This window comes from Perca fluviatilis, chromosome 17, assembly GCF_010015445.1.
Source record: "Perca fluviatilis chromosome 17, GENO_Pfluv_1.0, whole genome shotgun sequence".
Taxonomy (NCBI): domain Eukaryota; kingdom Metazoa; phylum Chordata; class Actinopteri; order Perciformes; family Percidae; genus Perca; species Perca fluviatilis.
This window is the reverse complement of record NC_053128.1, coordinates 16898308-16918518: the sequence shown is the minus strand read 5'-3', so window position 1 is coordinate 16918518 and position 20211 is coordinate 16898308. Positions and strand designations below refer to the sequence as shown.

At 40.4% G+C, this 20211-nt stretch overlaps 1 protein-coding gene across 4 annotated transcripts in view; it reads right to left on the bottom strand.

Annotated features, from left to right (window-relative positions):
* LOC120545445 (spermatid perinuclear RNA binding protein) overlaps positions 1-14144 on the bottom strand; it is an 88140-nt gene extending 73996 nt beyond the window's left edge. For 3 of the 4 annotated variants that reach the window (XR_005636698.1, XM_039779762.1, XM_039779765.1), the window contains exon 1: positions 12564-12862. The gene's annotated coding sequence lies outside the window, so the exon portion shown is untranslated. Of the gene's footprint in view, positions 1-12563; positions 12863-14041 lie in introns of those variants that run through there. The other variant, XM_039779764.1, reaches the window with a different exon arrangement.
* Positions 14145-20211: the final 6067 nt, after the last annotated feature.

Genomic DNA, 20211 nt, shown 5'->3' with positions numbered 1-20211 from the left:
TCTTCGCGGTCTACATCTTCTCGTCATTATTAAGCGATCTACAGTATCGCGAATATCAGTGCATGCGTGCGGAAATAAACCTGTCATGGATTCCCAATTAACTACAGCCTCCACATGCATCGCTCAATATCGTATTTCACTTAATTAACCAAACCAACTCTGAGTTTCTTTCTCCGTTTCTCTTGTTTTACACAACACAAAACATGACAGTTTTGTTGTAAAGAGTTTAACAACACATCGCACTTTATTTAAATTGGACGCAGATAAAGCTGAAATGCCCTTACATCCCAAATAGCAATAACAAACTAAAAAAAATTAAAAAAAAAACTCATCAAGCTGTCATCTGTCCTGTCCCTTGGAATGGCAAAAAAAGAAGAAAAAGAAAAAGAAACTTTAAATACATTAAAAAAAAAGCAATTGTTTTACCTTTGACCTATTACATTGGGAATTGTCTCTTTTTAATAAAATTCAACAAAATGATTTAAAGCGCCTATATTATGCTCATTTTCAGGTTCATAACTGTATTTTAAGGTTGTACCAGAATAGGTTTACATGGTTTAATTAAAAAAAAAAAACACCATATTTTTGTTGTACTGCACAGCTCTCTCTCACTGCTGCAGATCCTCTTTTCACCTGGTTTCTGTTTAGCTACAGATTGAGACCTCTTTTCTTCTTTTTCTGTACTGTCTAGCTCAGATGTAGATCATGTCAGCTAGCTAACTCTAGAGACAGTAAAAGAAAGGCTGTTTCTCCAACTTTGGTCAGTTACAAGGCAGGATTAGCTGGGAGACTTCTAAATGAGGGCACACATGTAAGTAGTTCTTTTGTAGATTATGGTGAACTTGTCAACGTGTGTGTTGTAGCAGTGCTTTGCTATTGAGAACGAGGTAGCATGCTAGCGTTAGCATTAGCATGCTAACGCTACAAGCTAACGGTTGTGGTTAGCCAGCTCGTTTCGGATTGTGACGTCACAATCCGGGCCAATTTTGAACAGCTCACCAGGAGACTGAAGGCAGGACACATTCAGAAACTGTATCTCACTCAAAACAGCATGGATGGATTTTTTTCAAAGTTTGTATGTGTCAGAAAAAGTGTTTTTTTCATAATATGGGCACTTTAAACTCAACCCAAGCCAGGAGAACATAAATAACAGCTAAGGTATGGGATCTACAGTGTTTTCTGATATCAAGCCACTGGTACTAATTTGATTCAAACAAATCAATAATCATTAATCATTATTAACTTATCAATAAAACAGAGCGAATTGCAGCACCATGGAGAGCAAACATTCCAAACTAAGTACTGTACAGTATAATATACAAAGTACAACAGATCAGATCAAAGTTTGTCAAAAAAAGCAAATAACAACGAAGCTACACAACACACATCATTTCATATGGACTCACCAGCAGCTGGTGCAGTTGCAGACGGCAAGTTTCAGCACACATTAAATGCACGTTTTGATCAAATAGTCCATGTTATGAGTCACAACAAATATTACAACTAACAGTATATTATTACATCACTCTTAACGAAGAAGCCTCTCTTCTCACAGGATACAACTTACAGGAAACCCCATTTTCTCTGCCTTGGAACACGTTTCCTGAGGTCAGCCACTATAACAATGTTTTGTTGTAACCTCAGTACAGTATGTTATACGACTTAAGGGAGAGACAGCACCTTAACAGATTACTGCGTCAACAGATTATAAAGCAATACAAGACATATTTCTCTTTGATTAAATAGAACGAGTCACTGTCATGGTCTTTGTGTTGTGTCTCATTTAAAGTGCAGCACCAAATCACATCACCCCTGTTTAGCAGCTCTACACTGGCTGCTTTTGTAGGTTTCATTTTAAATTTAATGATAACTAAAAAGGCCCCCAGCGACGCATCAGACCTTTTTTTTTTTTTATCAATTATGAGCCGAGGCACAGTTTGGTCCTCTTAGTAGAGCTTGTTCCACACACTGAGCCGCTATCAGAGGGGATGGAGCCTTTACGGTCAGAGCTCTCAACATCTTGCAAGAAGAGCTCAGGCTACCAAGATCATTATGATACAATATCAGTGTAATGTGACTGGGTCTGTTGGGATTGGTAACAGAAGGGGTTGTTGCAGGGATGCTGGCAGACACTGTTCAGCCTTCTTGATGTGTCATGTGTCTAACTCAGTGAGTCATTTGTGAAGGAAGTTCTCCACTTACTGTAATAACAACAATAGCATTCCCACTCGCTCAGGCTGAAAGCTAGAAGAAGTACTGAAAGAGTCACTGTCAGTCTGATGTGCGGTTTGTTTGCTATAGTTAAACTATTTATGAGTGCTCAACAATCAAAGCTACACCTGTCAGTCAAGTGAGTTTCTAATCACAGGTGCACACTGAATGTTCGAGCCCGCGTGCTGTGTGGTCTCAACTGTTTCCTGTGTTTCGGGCAGGCAAGAGAGTATGTTTGGAGAGAGCTGTGTGGGAGCTGTCGGACTATAGTGAGCTGTGGATAAAAAGCCAGTGAGTTGGACCAGCATAACAATTCTGTATTCCAATATAAAAAGGTACATCCCACGGTAGCCTGGGTATGGTTCAAAGAACAAAGTTATTGTAGAGTGCACTGCTTTATAGTTTTCCTAAAAAACTACTTATTTACAAAGCTCTTTTTCCAAATATTATCGGATATTATTTTATTACTTATCTATTTATGTATTTAATAGTATAATCATGTGGCTTTTTCTCTCCCCACCTACACATAAAACCCACAGCTGAGTACAGAGTTTTAGAGATGCATCCACTGAGGCACTGTTGAAAGTTGTTACACTGAAATGTGAGAAACAACATTTGGCCTAAAATATAAATTGCAGCATGTCATCACTAAAAAAACATCTTAAATAGGTTTAACATCACAAGATGATGACAAATAGTATGAATTTAGATTCATTTCCACATAAAAGGAAGTTTGTAAGTGTAAAAGTGAAGTAATGGTTCAAAATGTTTACAGATGGCTTATTAATTCAAGCAAAAACATACAGACGAAAACAAGCAAAGACACAAACATTTTGCAAATATTTCATGCGCTCCAGTCCTTCCTTTTCCTTTCAGAGCCCCACACACACACACACACACACACACACACACACACACACACACACACACACACACACACACACACACACAATGATGTGTGTGCTGGAGTGAGACAACGATGTGGCTCCAAAAGATCTCAGGAGAAATATGGTGAAGCTGCAAGTGCTATGTGTCTGCTCACAGGCATGTGTGTGTGTGTGTGTGTGTGTGTGTGTGTGTGTGTGTGTGTGTGTGTGTGTGTGTGCATTCTTTTTTATCTCGATCCTCCCAGCAAGCATGACAAACATGAATGGATACACTTCAGCAGTTATATGACACGAGTATGTGTCTACTGTACAATTTATCTTTGATTCTACACTATGTCATTGGTACTGTAGAGATTATATATATATATATATATATATATATATATATATATATATATATATATATATATATATATACGTACACATATATATTTCCAATGAGGTTAAAAGCTGCAGCTAATATTTTTTTATTCAATCATTTAGTCTAAAAAATATGAAAAATAAGTACTCTGCTGTAACTTTTTTTGTCTGAGCCAAAAAAATCAAAAGGGTGTTCAATTTACAATCCTCACACATGTGAGAAGCTGCAACCAGTGCATCTTTGGAGTTTTTCATTTATAAAGCAATATTAATTAACTATCAAAACTAACTTCATGTCAATTGCCTAATCAACAACAAATCGTTACATTTTAGCTTTAGGCCTTGAAAAAGACGTCATGTAGAGAGGTAAGGTGTCCATATGTGTCACAATTCATAGTCTCTCTGAGTATTTCACAAAGGCATAGCACTATGCAATAGGATTTGTCAATAGCATGCAGCTCTGCAACGACATGCACTCTTTTTGGATCCTCTTCCATCACTCATAAGGGAGTCAGCGCCGGCCGGTGTGTGTGCAGAGGAGAGAGACTAGAATCCCATAAATCCTACTTTATTAGATAAACTTCCTAATCAGATAAAGAAATCTCACACACCCCCGTGCACACTGCACAAAGAACGGCACAGGATCTCACTGATAATCTCCATTACCAATTACGGGGTGATACGCCACAGCTTAACATGAAGGCAGCAATTAATCTGCTAACACCGGTCACTGGGTCATTGTAGTAGAGAGAAAATATCGCCTGCAGGCACATATATGCACACACACAAAGCAAAAGTATCACTGAGACATAGTGAAGAGTATAATTTGTCCTCATTTCTCCAGAGATGCAATTCAAATGTAGTGGGGGTTTTTAAATTCTTATTTCCATTCAGTGCCTGTGTTGATAAACTGTGGTGAGGGACTCAAAATTTGTCCCAAGACTTTTTTTTGTGGGTTCCTTTCAAAGCAGCACAAATGCATGCTTTAGATTGGTTTTATGGAGCCAGACTTGCCTGTAGTTCTTTAAGATGAGGTTATAGAACTCCTGGGTGAGTGTGAGCGTGGAAGTTGGTGCTAGAGTGGCTACTTCATAGCTACATCGTGGAGACAAGTGCTTCTGTGGATTGAAAATAACAAGTCGATCCACGCAATGTTTAGCACAAGTTTGTTGTCAATGCCAATTAAGGCAGATTGAGCTGGATTAGGCCCTAACAACTACCACAAACAGACACTACAAACTTACAACAAGAGCTGGCAGCATCGTTCATGTTTGTTATAAAAGAGGGAGAGCCAACAACACTTCATCTGCTCTGTATAATGCATTAATAAGATAAATGAATTGAGAGACTTAACAGCTGAAGCTTATAAACAGTATATCACACAATGATCAACAAACAGCCCTTCACTTTTAAACTATTACCAATACAATTTACTATTTAATATTCTATAACTGGTTAAGTTAGTATGGTTGTGGTATGGTATGGTAGTATGTGTTTTTTCTGTTAGTTATTCTCACTACTTTTTTTTTTTTTTTTTTTTAAATAAACTATAACTGTAATAAATTACAAGCATGCACAAGTTACCATATAATAATGAAATTTACCATTATATTGTAAAAAAACGTCCCAGTACAACCACAGTCTTCAACCGCTTGTTGGAGCAAATGAATGGACTGCCTTGCTCTACGGCTCCATGACAGTGGTTTGGTTGAACCAAATTTGTCAAACCGTACTGGGCTTTAAACGGGAAACCTTCCAGTCACAGTCCAAACATGGTCTGCCAGGTTTTAATAAATAGCCTGATCTTCCAGGAAGTCTGCATGAGGGCAAGCTATGGTTTCCCTGATCTAAGCTCTTTTTGATGCAGTAAGTGGAGCTGGGACATTAGAGAAGGGGGATAGGGGAAGGTTGTGTGTGCATGTGCACATGTTTGAGTGAGTGAGTGAATTAGTGAGAGAGAGAGAAAAAGAGAGAGAGAGAGAGAGAGAGAGAGAAAGAGAGATCGGCCGTGGTTTGTGCAAATGTGTTATCAACATGTGTAAACTATATGTGTTATATGTTGCTGCCAGTGTCACTGCGTGCGTGTGTGTGTGTGTGTGCTTACAAGGCAGAGCAGAGAGGTGACACTCAGTAGTTGAGTGATAGAGCAGATGGGCCTCCCATACCAAACTGTCAAACTGAAGACATTTTCTTAACTAAATCATTGACTCCTTCAGTAGATATGTGTGTGTACAGGGATGTTATCATTTTGCTAAAGCCAGAGAAATACAATATACTGATTATTGTAATAATAATGTAAAACATATCTTAATCAGGTTATCATACTGACATTGAGGGTATAATAACACTTTACATGCTTTTTTAAAAGAGTTTTGATTGTGCACAGCTAGGGCTGGGTGATATGATGATATACTGTATTATGTCAAAACGATATAAAAAAGGTAATTTGTGTGGTAACACTTTACTAGAAGGTATCTACATAAGAGTGACATGACACTGTCATGAACACATGACACAATCATGACACATGAACCCTAACTCTAATTCTAACTTGTCATGACAAATACCGAATGACACTTAATGACAGAATTGTTATGTCATAAACGTTTCTGACTGTTTATAATGTTTATGACACGTTCATGACAGTGTCATGTCACTCTTATGTAGATACCTTCAAGTAAAGTGTAACCATTTGTGTTTTTCTATATCGTTTCAAGCACAATGCTGAAAAACCAGCAGCCGAACTGCGTTACGGCAATATTTCCGTTCTGATCTAAATTGGGCGCAATGCTTTTCCATTTCCACATTTAAATTACATTGTGAATATATATATATATATATATATATAATAAAATGGAATTTCAATTTTGACTTAAATGATGCATCTAAAAATGCTAAATTAAGTTATTAATACTGCATTTTAATTAACATTTGACCACCATAAAGCAGAGTTAGTCTTTGAAAATTAAATGTCATATGGCTTTTTCATTTTCATTTTGTGTCAGAAAATGCCCATGCTAGTATCGAAATGCAAATTGCATCAATTCATCCATCCATCTTCGTCCGCTTATCCGGTGTCGGGTCGCGGGGGGAGCAGCTCCAGCAGGAGACCCCAAACTTCCCTTTCCCGAGCCACATTAACCAGCTCCGACTGGGGGATCCCGAGGCGTTCCCAGGCCAGGTTGGAGATATAATCCCTCCACCTAGTCCTGGGTCTTCCCCGAGGCCTCCTCCCAGCTGAACGTGCCTGGAACACCTCCCTAGGGAGGCGCCCAGGGGGCATCCTTACCAGATGCCCGAACCACCTTAATTCAAATTGCATCACTTAATTTATTTAATTCAAATGTTGACCCAATTAATGCATATGTAAGTGGGAAATGAAAATGCTTTTGTGAGATTACATTTTCATTTGAATTTAGTCCACCAAATGCTCCCATATTCCATTACTAGTCTCCTATCTGCTTGACTTTTTTATTTCGGTTTAATTTGACCATTTCTTTGATATAAGACAAAGCAGCAAATGACAGCAAAAACAACAGACAGGAAAGCAAAGATCACAAACTCATGTGAACCAAGAAGGATATGAATGTTTGGTTTGCTTGAGAACTCAAGCTTTCACGATAACCTCCACTGTGCCACTTCTAAATCCCATCTCCACCTCACATTTGTTCTATGTTCTCTCTCCCTTATACTGGTATTACCTCATCAATAACGTTAAATATGTGGTATTATCAACATGTTACAAATGGCACACTATTAAATTGCAGAATAACTGTTGCGGTACTGCTAACTGCACTCTAACAAATCCACTAATGCAATAAAAAAAAGGCACATTCTTAGCTCTCTTCGCCCACATGTCTGTCACGACAACCTCTTTCCTGGTAAATCCATCAACACACCAGCAAGTAAAACAGAATATTCAGAAAGTGGACTTGTGAAAGCCTCCCTCTATAATGGCCTTCACCCAATGACACTATGGTGCAGAGATCAAATAGTTGTGTGACAAGAAAATGTTGGTCATACACACTTCAGTCAATGTGCATTTTTACACTTGTTCCTCAAATTGAATGTAAACTTAGTAACTGACCATTAGGTTTAAGGTAATTGTTTTTCCTGTTTGATATGTTTCACATTATCATTACAATAATCAGAATATATGGCTGTGCAATTAATAGACATTTAATCGTGATTATGATTTCGGCTCCCAGTGATCACAAAAACAATAATCGAGAAAAACAATTATTTAGCTCATTCACGTTTTGCAAGTAAACTCTTATTTTCTTTGGTGTTCTGAATGAAAAAATAAAGTTTAAATAGGAAACGTATTAAGGCAAATTTCACCGTTGTATGTGTTTTTTTTACTGTCGATTTATTTAACTTTTCCCACTGTTTTTTTAAGTTCAATAATTGCAACATCTTTCCAGAAGTCAACGAGTAATCGCGTTAAATTATCGTGATTTCAATATTGACCGAAATAACCGTGATTATATTTTTTTCCATAATTGAGCAGCCCTATCAGAATACAGCACTTATCAGGCTTTAGAAAAAATTATGACATGCATGCCATGTACACACATACTGTATGTACATCTGCCAAAGGAGTAAATGGATTTTCCATTCAGGGTCAGTATGACAAAATATGATCTTTGAGCATCATCTCATTTTGTAGGAAAGGGATTTTGCGTGAACCCACATTAAGTGGTTTACAATGCCATCTGGAGCATTTTCCCTTGTGATTAAAAAAAAAAAAAAATTATATTTGATTTTCATTTATTATTTGTGCAAAGCAATGATGATAAACACACTCTGCTGCATGTCATTTGTTATTCACTGGCCTCACTAACTAAAGAAAAATCTATCTCTATTTATTTATTTTATATTTTTCTCAGAGTCTCTGAGAAAAAAAAACAATGTATCAAAGATTGAACAACTTTCAATTAACAGCTTTTTTTATTATAACACATTATGGTGCATACATAATTAAGAGCTTTTACGATTAATTACACAATTGACCTTTTATATTAAGCCAAATTAGTGCGGAGGTTTATGATACGTGTGTGTACTAGCTACATTAATTCAGCTTATCAAGTTTCATTCACATGTTATCAATATAATGATTACTTGATAAAGAATCCAAGATCAAGCACAAAAAGTAAATTTAATTTTTCTTGCAAATGATGAGTACCGAGAAGTACTAAGTTGTACTAGGTTAGTTAAGGGTTTACGTTTTATTGGAAAACCAAATCCTAACGTATAATAAAATTATTTCATCATGTACAGTACATTGCTGCCATTGTATATGAATACAATGGTAATGCAAACAAAACAAGCCATTTCTCAGGAGGAACTGACTATTATTACAAGTTCCCAATGCATCCTATGGTGAAGGCTGCCTTTGTTTCATTGTAACGCAGCCTCACAAAGCCAAAGTTCAAGTTAACAGTGACTTAATAAACCAAACTCTGAACAGTTCATTTCAGGTTCAGTGTTTGTGTGGTGAGGTGCAAGCTGTTGTGCAGGAAACCTTACATGGCCATCTCTCACACTCTCTGCCTCTGTCTGGCGGTCCCTCTTTTGTTTCTCTCTCCCTCTCTCAGTCTGTCTCTCCCTCTCTCTCATCTCTTGTTTCTGTCACTCTGAGCTATTCCTGGATTCCACGCTGAGGTGAACGGAAACAGGAGTGGCTGCAGTGGATGTTGGTAGCAGAATTTTTTTTTTCCTCTGCAAAGAACCACTCTTCCTCTTGTAATACATACACACAGTCAATATTCCTGTGTTAATGGCTTTGTTCTTTAGCCAATTGAGAAGATGTTTTCTCAAACGTGTTTAGTGTGATTAAAGCCCTTCTTGTCCCTGCAGATGGAATGTGGGGGAGTGTGTGTTTGCATGCGTGCATGTGTGTATTTGCATGCGTGCTTGGCAAACAACACAGCTGAAAATGAGATACGGTCAGCTGGATGGATCTGAGTCAGCTGGGTGCAGATGGATCCTTTATATTGCCATGTGGAGGAATATTCAAAACAGTAGCGCACTCTCTGCTGCTATCTCTCTGCTTTTATCTTTGTTCAGCCTTTCCTGCACCACAGCCCCGCTGGGACTCTCCCCAATTCCGTGTTGTGCTTACTGGAACCTTGGCAGCCAGCTGCTATGTCGGCCAATTAGGAAAGCTTTTACTAAAGCGCCAGCCAATTGGATTAGTGCTACATTTCCTTGCCAGATGAGACTGTAAATGTGCTGCTGTATGCTAGAATCGGAGAACTGGTGAGCAGAATCCTGTTTCGCTGATAGGCACAGGGTACCAGAATACACACACGCTGCAGAAGCAGCGGCAGGAGAAAGAGACATCCCATGACACTACTGTGAGTCTTCTGCTACTGAGTGTGTGTTACTGAAATCCTAAACAGAAAAACCAAGAACACAACATAAAGCAAACCAGAACCCAAGCAGCCGAGTGACCACAACACTGTTCCGAGGCATAGATAAAGCAAGAGCTTATACGCGGATGGGTTTGCCTATACAGAGGTGACAGTGAACAGACAAGGGGAAGAGGACAAACTGAATTGAGTGAGTGAAATGAGTGAAAAGGGACAGATGCCAGACATTTTAATATTTTAATAAAACTCTTCCTAAGGTGTCTTCCTTTTTCCACCCTGTTAAATGTTTTTCCTCATCAGAATCGAGCATCAAAGGAGAGTGCTGTATGCTGTGCAGGTTATAAAAAGCCCTTTGAGGCAAATGTGTGATGTTGGGCTGAATAAATAAAACTGACTGGACTTGACTTGAAAACAAATTAAATGAGGTTTGTTTACCTGCCTGTGTGTGGAATAGATTAAAACAAGGGTACCTGACAAAACTGTGATTTTCTGGTTTGTGGCTGTTATTCAACTGTCAATCCACTGTGTCTGTGTTTGTGTCTGTCTTTGCTATGCATGCTCAGTGTTGCCAGTTCCATACGTGTCCTTAATCTGGGAATCTGGGCCCAAGTAAGTTCCTTTAGTGAAAATTAAATCAATTTCCAAAAGCATTAAAGCACTTTAAAGCCATTGTGCTTCAATCACTTGTTTGATACTAGGATCTAACACCAAAAGCTAAATATAGAGTGGTAAAAAGAATCCCTATTTTCTACAGAAAACATCTTCTAATTCTGATCGAATGTGTTTTTTTATGGTGTTTTGACCAAGGAATATCAAATAAACTAAACATAACTAAATTATGCCTTATTTGTAAGTGTAAGGGGACAAATAAATGCAAAAATGGGCTAGAGATGCCGAGCAAAATCAAGAACGGGAGAAACAAAAACAGATTGTGCATCGTGATCGAACAAAACCAGCTTGCTCTCTCCCTCCTTCTCATCCTCTTATCTCGTCGATACTGCCTGAGAGTTCGCTGCCAAGACAATGCTTACGAGAAAGAGTCTGTGAAAGTGCTCATGGGGGCCTGGAGCACAAACACTCAACCACACAGGTACTGGACACACATGCTTTCTCAACCTGTCCTGTTCCTAGTACTCTGCTCACTTTGTAAAGTTGCCACTGGGTATTTGTCCATCACAGAAAGGAGACCTAAATACCGGTACACATAAGAAAAGAAGCAACACTACAAAATCACTGAGAATATCTCAAACACATACCAAAAAGCAAGGCTGTAATTACTCCATCTCTCCCTCTCACAAAGTCCACTGTACGCAGCACAAGAGGAGCATTATATGGCCGTAACAAGCAACAACTAAAGAAGTCTGTGTTCCCACTCTATTAGTCAACTCTATCTAGGCAAGTGAAGCAAGGGCTGGGCATTAAAACAAAGACACCCCACATTTCTATAACCAGGGCAGGTGTGGTTGAATGTATTAGCAGGGACACCTCCTGCACATGTAACAGGGTGGAGCAGGGTGGAGCAAACCAAAATAACCCAGAGGCAACAGACCATTAGTCAAGCCTGGCAGACCACCAGGCAGAAAGAGCTGATAAACTACTAAAACCAGCACAGACCAATGAGAACCACTAGACCACAGCAGAGACCAAATACAGCTCAGGTACAGAAACAACCTGTCAACACATACAAATGACGTGAGAAATGCTGCCAAATCAAAAAAAAATAAAAATAAAAATAAAAAAAAGGTGCTATTTCAACACCAGAAGGAACTGTATGCAAAGTTTTTGCAAGATAGCAGGTGTAAAGACCTTTGTACACTGACCTGACAAGCTGATATGCCTGTTGTGGTCTTTCTAGTAGTTGTAATAGCCGAGAAATAATAAGGTGCTAGTTTAAGATTACTTAAGGTTTAGGTAAGCCGACAAGCTGGTTAAGCAAGAACAGAGCGCAGTTCAGCATTGCTTTCTTTCACTGTCATTCACTTGATGCCACGCACGCATGCACGCGCACACACACACACACACACACACACACACACACACACACACACACAAAACACACACACAGTATATTGTGCGAGGAAATAACCTCGATGATGAAGACGGTATTTCAACTACTTTTGGTTCCCTAAAACAGTGCCTCGTGTAGGTTAAAAAGGGGAAATGAAAAGAATACTGAAACAACAACAAAAAGATAGCGAATACTAAATACACAACTGTGACACCTCAACTAGTAGCAGGATCTCCAATAACCTAAAGTAACAAATATTTAGGTTAAACAGACCTATACGATCTATATCTCGCAGCACAGTGCGGAAGTGGGTTATCAGACACCTGCTATAAAAGATGAGCTATACAGTAAACCGCCACCTCCGGTCTCATTTTAGTCTATTCTTCGCAGGACAATTCATCAAAACCTCTTCCGCAAACACTGACAGAAAACAGTGTAGACCCACAACATGAGGAAAGTTAACGTTTCATCACGTTCCTCTTTTTTTCCGCTCACAAAAGCGAAGGCAAGGACGGTTAAGCAGATAACGAAACAATAACAAAACGCAAAAAGTAGTTTAACTTCCAAACCTCTATCGACCAAGCACGCGAGAGATAAAAAACAAATTATCCAAAACTCCTGCCAGTAGATTTTTCTCTCTCGGGGTGACAGCGTTGAGCATGCATGTCCTCATAAAATACGCGGGGGGGGACAAAGCTAGAAAGATAATATCAACCAACTCACTGTGTTAGCAAGCTGAGGATAGTCCGTCACTGCTGCCAAAATATAGAATTCCAAAGAGGCAAAAATCCGAGCACAATCCGAGAAATGAGAGCGCCGAGCTGAGCTGTCACCGTCCAGCCGCAACGAGGAGAAGTCAGACTGCCTTGACAACCGGGGAAGCGAGCGCGAGCCCGGAGCCGCCTGCTGGTTTCTCCTCTCGCACGAGACAAGAGAAGGTGGGGGGGGCGAGATCCCTAGAGATGAATGGTGGTGGGTGTGCGCAAGCGCGGACGGGGTTGATTCATTCCGGTGGAGTAGGGCTGTAAAAGGCAGGAACATAGCAGGGCAAATGCGCTGCATTTATTTATTTATTTATTTTTCTAAGGAAGCATTGGGGACGAACAGAAAATGACAATGAAATAAACAACCGCAGATCTGTAGACAACACTACCAGGACTGTAGAAAAGGCTGTTATTCACATGGTGCACCTAATTTAAAGAATTTAGGACTAGGCCTACAACTATTGAGTATTTTCACTGTCAATATTTTTTTCCACATTAATCGTTTATCAATGAATCTTATATCAATTGAGGCTGTAATATGTCAGAAAGCAGGGACCCATGTCTATAACTTCCAGGGTGCTTATCGTTCGATTAACAGTCCAAAACTTAAATAGGCTATTCAATTTACAGGAATACAAGTAAGAGAAAATCAGCAAGTTCTCAAAAGCTGAAATGTAGTCTTGTATGCTTGATTCAATTTTCTGTTGGTCGGCTAATTGATTTTCCGCCTAATCCTGTCAACCTATAATTTGATTTATTTGCTAAAACAATAAAAAAGAAACACAAACGGATTTCATTATCCTATCATAAACTGGACAAAAACAGGCAAGTATAGGCTACATTTAGAAGTAGAAATGGGGAGATATCCCGATATATCTTCCGGAATATCTTGACTCCCTCTCCATCCAAGAAGCATTAGGCTACTCTCAGACAGTCTTATAAATAATTCAGCAATAAAAGCTTGCCTGGTTGCATGCAGAACCAAAAGAAGCATTTCACTCCCCCTTGCACGCGGCGTCAATCTGCGGGCGTTTCCAATTTAAACAAATCTCCAAGCAAAATAAAGTTCAATCAACATTCTTGTTTCGCAAATGGCTGTGGCCGGCCAGCCAGATCAGTCAGGGATTACAAGGCTTCTGTCAACTATCAATAGCCTCGTGTGCCTGCGAGAGACAAGGGGGTTAGAAAGGGAGAGAGAAGGTGGGAGGGAGGAGCGGGATGGCTGAGATTCAATGCGCAGACGGTGCAGAGCAACCAGCCGATGATGCCGTTTGTCCTGTCCGAGGATCGGATGAAAACCAGCGACGACAATTTAATCCATGACATGTTGTCCCACAGCCTCGCATCTGAACCGCATACTAACCCAACAGAGCTGGTGAGAGGGGATGAAGGCACACAAAGTGTAGGCTATAATAGCAGGAGGGGAAAGCAATTTACCTGCACCGCTCCCGTATCAGCCTGCCGTTATTACTTCCCACTCAGTGTGGCTTTCAGCGCTGCCGCTCTCTCCAAGCTGTTCGCCGCCGAACGGAAAATTTAGGCAACGGGATTTGTTCACGTGGTCACGCTCAGTGCTCCTAATTGGCGGAGCGGCTCGAGCCGCCACTCGCTCACACCTGTACATAGATATATACACGGTGAACGGTACAACGTTGCAGGGGGAGAGAAAGACAGAAGAAAACAGATTGGTGCAAGAATATATTATTGCATAATATGGATGTGTGTGTGTGTCAGATAAAGAAAACTAGCCTATATACAGTACAGGCCAAAAGTTTGGACACACCTTCTCATTCAATGCGTTTCCTTTATTTTCATGACTATTTACATTGTATATTCTCACTGAAGGCATCAAAACTAAATTATGTACTTAACAAAAAAGTGTGAAATAACTGAAAACATGTCTTATATTCTAGTTTCTTCAAAGTAGCCACCCTTTGCTCTGATTACTGCTTTACACACTCTTGGCATTCTCTTGATGAGCTTCAAGAGGTAGTCACCTGAAATGGTTTTCCAACAGTCTTGAAGGAGTTCCCAGAGATGCTTAGCACTTTTGCCTTCACTCTGCGGTCCAGCTCACCCCAAACCATCTCAATTGGGTTCAGGTCCGGTGACTGTGGAAGCCAGGTCATCTGGTGCAGCACTCCATCACTCTCCTTCTTGGTCAAATAGCCCTTACACAGCCTGGAGGTGTGTTTGGGGTCATTGTCCTGTTGAAAAATAAATGATGGTCCAACTAAACGCAAACCGGATGGGATGGCATGTCGCTGCAGGATGCTGTGGTAGCCATGCTCGTTCAGTATGCCTTCAATTTTGAATAAATCCCCAACAGTGTCACCAGCAAAGCACCCCCACACCATCACACCTCCTCCTCCATGCTTCACGGTGGGAACCAGGCATGTAGAATCCATCCGTTCACCTTTTCTGCATCGCACAAAGACACGGCGGTTGGAACCAAAGATCTCAAATTTGGACTCATCAGACCAAAGCACAGATTTCCACTGGTCTAATGTCCATTCCGTGTGTTTCTTGACCCAAACAAATCTCTTCTGCTTGTTGCCTCTCCTTAGCAGTGGTTTCCTAGCAGCTACTTGACCCTGAAGGCCTGATTTGCGCAGTGTGTGTCTTCTGCTAGAACTCTGTGTGGCATTAATCTGGTCTCTAATCTGAGCTGCTGTTAACTTGCGATTTCTGAGGCTGGTGACTCAGATGAACTTATCCTCAGCAGCAGAAGATACTCTTGGTCTTCCTTTCCTGGGGCGGTCCTCATGTGAGCCAGTTTCGTTGTAGCGCTTGATGGTTTTTGCGACTGCACTTGGGGACACATTCAAAGTTTTCGCAATTTTCCGGACTGACTGACCTTCATTTGTTAGTAATGATGAAGTAATGCTGGCCACTCGTTTCTCTTTACTTAGCTGATTGGTTCTTGCCATAATATGAATTCTAACAGTTGTCTAATAGGGCTGTCTGCTGTGTATCAACCTGACTTCTGCACAACACAACTGATGGTCCCAACCTCATTAATAAGGGAAAAGGCACACCTGTGAAGTGAAAACCATTTCAGGTGACTACCTCATGAAGCTCATTGAGAGAACACCAAGGGTTTGCAGCGCTATCAAAAAAGCAAAAGGTGGCTACTTTGAGGAATCTAAAATATAAGACATGTTTTCAGTTATTTCACACTTTTTTGTTAAGTACATAATTCCATATGTGTTCATTCATAGTTTTGATGCCTTCAGTGAGAATCTACAATGTAAATAGTCATGAAAATAAAGGAAATGCATTGAATGAGAAGGTGTGTCCAAACTTTTGGCCTGTACTGTAAGTTCACTAATGATATAATGTATGACAATTGGGAGACTTCATTTTTTTTAAACAAAAATTCAGTAAATAAAATCAGATGACTCAGACTAGGCTAACCCACTGTAAAGAAGGCTTGGGCTACTAAATGGTTGTTCTAGTAACATTGAACTGTTTTGAGTAATACTACAAATCAATCTTGAGTAGGCTAGCATTTATTAAGAATGAAAGGGAATTCTCAAAATACAAACCATGTGTCAGGGCCTATACTTATTACACATAAAGATCCCCTAATATTTTATCTGAAGTCTCTTTCCTGAAATTCAGCCTTGGTGCAGAATTACAGCCACTAGAGCCAGTCCCACAATGAGCTTGAGGGTGAGGGTGTGACCTTGACCAACTGTCACTTTGCTTATTTGCAAGCCATGATCTTTGCAAGTCTCTCTTTTATGACCTCATAAGGAGGCAGGATGCACAACTTATAAGGAGCAAGATTCCAGCAAGATTACAGATCGGCCCACCTGAGCTTTCATTTTTTCAAAGGCAGAGCAGGATACCCAGGGCTCGGTTTACACCTATCGCCATTTCTAGCCGCTGGGGGACCATAGAGTGGCTGGGGGAACGCATATTAATGCTAAAAAATGTTCATGCCATGGGACCTTTAAAACCATTAACTGGGCTTGAGTGCTTCTGCTACTGTATATCATATCAATGATAAAGCCAGTTTTTACTGCATAAGTAATATCTGTCACACATCTGTCAATCTACCAACAGACTACTGATATATTCACATTTACAAACCCATAAGCATAATAACATACAGTAGCAAGCAGAATCTAACACAAATTACACTGCACCGACACACTGCAACGGTCTCACACAAATCTTACTATAAGTTAAATTTTCCATACAATAACACACTTTTTTATTCATGTGTGTTAACTTTTACCATTTTTTATTTTCTTGTATTTATGTCAAAACATTATTCATTTCTGTACCACCTATATTATAATAGCACGCCCCTATTAAAGCTGCAAGCAGTCATATGCTATTAATGTACTGGATTTACAGTAATTTGTGCCTCATTTACTTAGAGTAACACACACACACACACACACACACACACACACACACACACACACACACACACACACACACACACACACACACACACACACACATTTACAAAGAGGTTTTAAGATTGAGGCTTGTAACCAAGGCAGTGGCAAACCTCAGAATATAGCCTGTACTGCATTCCCACTTTACCACACGCACACAAGCATACTATACACATGAAGTTATTCATCTACCTACTGAGGGCACGGCATAGTAGCAGTCAATGGTGCGGGAGTATTTTTAGATTTCATGTGGGTTGCAGATGCTGCTCTACTCAACCAGGTCACAGCAAATAAAACTGTGTTTTTACTGTAATATCCAATGCCTTTGACTTCCTCTCACTTTCCCCCGAAATGCTTGCATTGAGTGTCGAAAAAAATTAGGTAGATTGTGATTATTATGTCACTACCTGCATTGTAACTCTCCTAAATGTGGTGCTCTTAGTGTAATAAGGGAAGTCAAAATATCTACAATTTGTAATATCTTCTTTTCTCTTCTCTGATTTCAGTCTTCTTCCCTGGTCCTGGCAGATTAGGCCAAGACACTCACATGGCCTCCAGGCTGTTGGCAGTGATATGTCTCTATGTTTTCCCCCTACTCAGTTTTGGCCCAAATTAAAAGCATATTAGGTTTTTTAGGGCAATGCAGGGCATTCATAATTAACTATGAGAAATCTGACACAGTTGCAGCACCAACTGTCGAAAACATACAGTGAATAATCTTGTGAGCCCATATATAACCAGTTGTCATAACCACAGTAAAAGCCTGAATGTGACTCCTGATTCCAGACTGGAGGGGTTCCCTTGGTTTTTGGAGTCAGGGGGGTGGAGAGTTATTATCTAGGAGAACAAAAGCTGAAGAGCAGAGAACAGAGCAATCCCCCCCTCCTCTTGTTTCCTTCTATACCTTCCTTCATCCGCCCCCATCATCTCTCCATCCCCCCTCCACTCACCAACACAAACGCCTGCCATCTGACACCCCTCTAAGGAGTTCTTTTTAGTTGTCTTCTAAAACACACACAGCACACACACACACACACACACACACACACACACACACACACACACACACACACACACACACACACACACACACACACACACATAAACACTGGGTGGTGGCTGTGAGGAAGAGCTCCTATGTTTTCAATCCAAGGCAGAGTAACAGGCCAAATGGCATAGGGAGAAACAGACAGAAGGACAGACAGACACCCTTTCTGCGTGTTAATCAGGCCTACGTGCACACCAGCAGAAGGATTGAGAGGGACTTTCTGTTGGTGGACCACAGTGTACCGTAGGTCGCAGCGTGTGTGTAACAACTGTTGGTCAATTGGTGTGATGCCACCTGGCTGTCTGACCACAAGTAGGACGTAGGGAGTGTGTGTGTGTGTGTTTGTGTGTTTGAGGAGTCTTGCTAGGCCGGACAGAACTTCGACAGGCAGCAGATGGTGGTGCCAGCGTGGCATGAGCATAAGAGCGAGGTGGACTCACACACATGGATGCACACAGGCTGCCCTGGCTGTGGTCAGGCAGGTGGCCAGGGTTGCCAGGAAAAATTTCACCAAAATAATAATCTGACTTTCCCACTCCACAGCCCTTTGTACTTTCTATCAACTGGGTTTTATTCATCAAGTTCTGTTTCTTTCATTATCTCCTCCTTGCTTATTAGCACTCGTGATTATGCAGACCACAGTTCTAATTTATTTTTATAATTAAAAAGTTCCCTCAATTTATTATGGAGGAGATGCCATGCCACTGTCAACAATGGAATAATCAATCTGTTTAAGTATCTTCAAATGAAAGTCATTCAACACAATACAATACTTGTGTCTAACAGGTGATTTGGAGTCTTTGTCAGCCAAATTTGCAAAAAGTATCATTTTTAAATACAATCTTATTGTAATGTTAGAGGTTCATTATACACAGACAAACTCACTCATGCTTGCATATATTAAACAAACATAAACATACATATGCACAGACACACACACACACACACAGACACACACACACACACACACACACTTTCAGGGTGTTGTGACTGGGCAGCTGTCTAGGGAGTGGACGACATCTCTATTGTTGGAGTGTGATGGATGAGATGGGAGCTTTAAATGCAACACTGGTTGACTATGGACTGGGGGGAAATTCTCCTCTGCCAACACTGTGAAGCTTCATTACTGCAGTTAATGGAAAAAGGTGTTTTGGAGTGGCTTTTTGAACAAGGACATCCTTTTCTAATGTCATTTTCTGTTTCATGAAAGGTGATGACAAAGGTTGTCAAATTAGGATCACATGGAATGAGCAGATGATGACATGACACCTCCACAATGCTTGTATTGTGCGAAGAAGATGGGTTTGCTTTGAGAGCATGTATGTGCTTTAGAAGAGTTGCTTCATATCTCGGCTTTGGATCAATAACTCTCAGTCACTTCCATCACACACACACACACACACACACACACACACACACACACACACACACACACACACACACACACACACACACACACACACACACACACACACACACACAATGTGGTTGGTAGGTAAATTATCCTGTCATGTAAACATCTGTTGTCAGTGACAGGTGATGGTAAGGTGAGAACACACTTTTGCCCCCCATCCAAAACCTCAAGCAAGTAACCAACACACACACACACACACACACACACACACACACACACACACACACACACACACACACACACACACACACACACACACACACACACACACACACACACACACACACACTTGTGTGCAGCTCAAGCCTTTGGCTGTCAGACTCGATCTCCGTCTCTCTGTAATGGTGGTGACAGCATGACATACACACCCATTAAAAGAGTTTTGTTGGCCCTCATACTCCAGGATCGTCAGACCTGCTCACCAAAACAACACAATGTATATAACACAAGAGCAGTTGTTCGAGCCAGCAACCCAAAAGTCTCTTTTCTTAGACCTAAACTCGTTAACATACAAAACACACTCTTGCGGGCAAGTGTCTTGAACAACATGTTGACTGTGTTGGACATGGTCACGTTACAGTTGTTTCCAAATACAGACATGCAATCAGGCTTTCACAGTAAGAACGTCAATGCTGTGGAAAAAGGTGATTGAGAAAATCAGGCTAGTCTCTTCAGTCTTTTCTTTTACATCACTCCCCAAAACCTTAATAAAGCAGAAAGCTGGTATTTT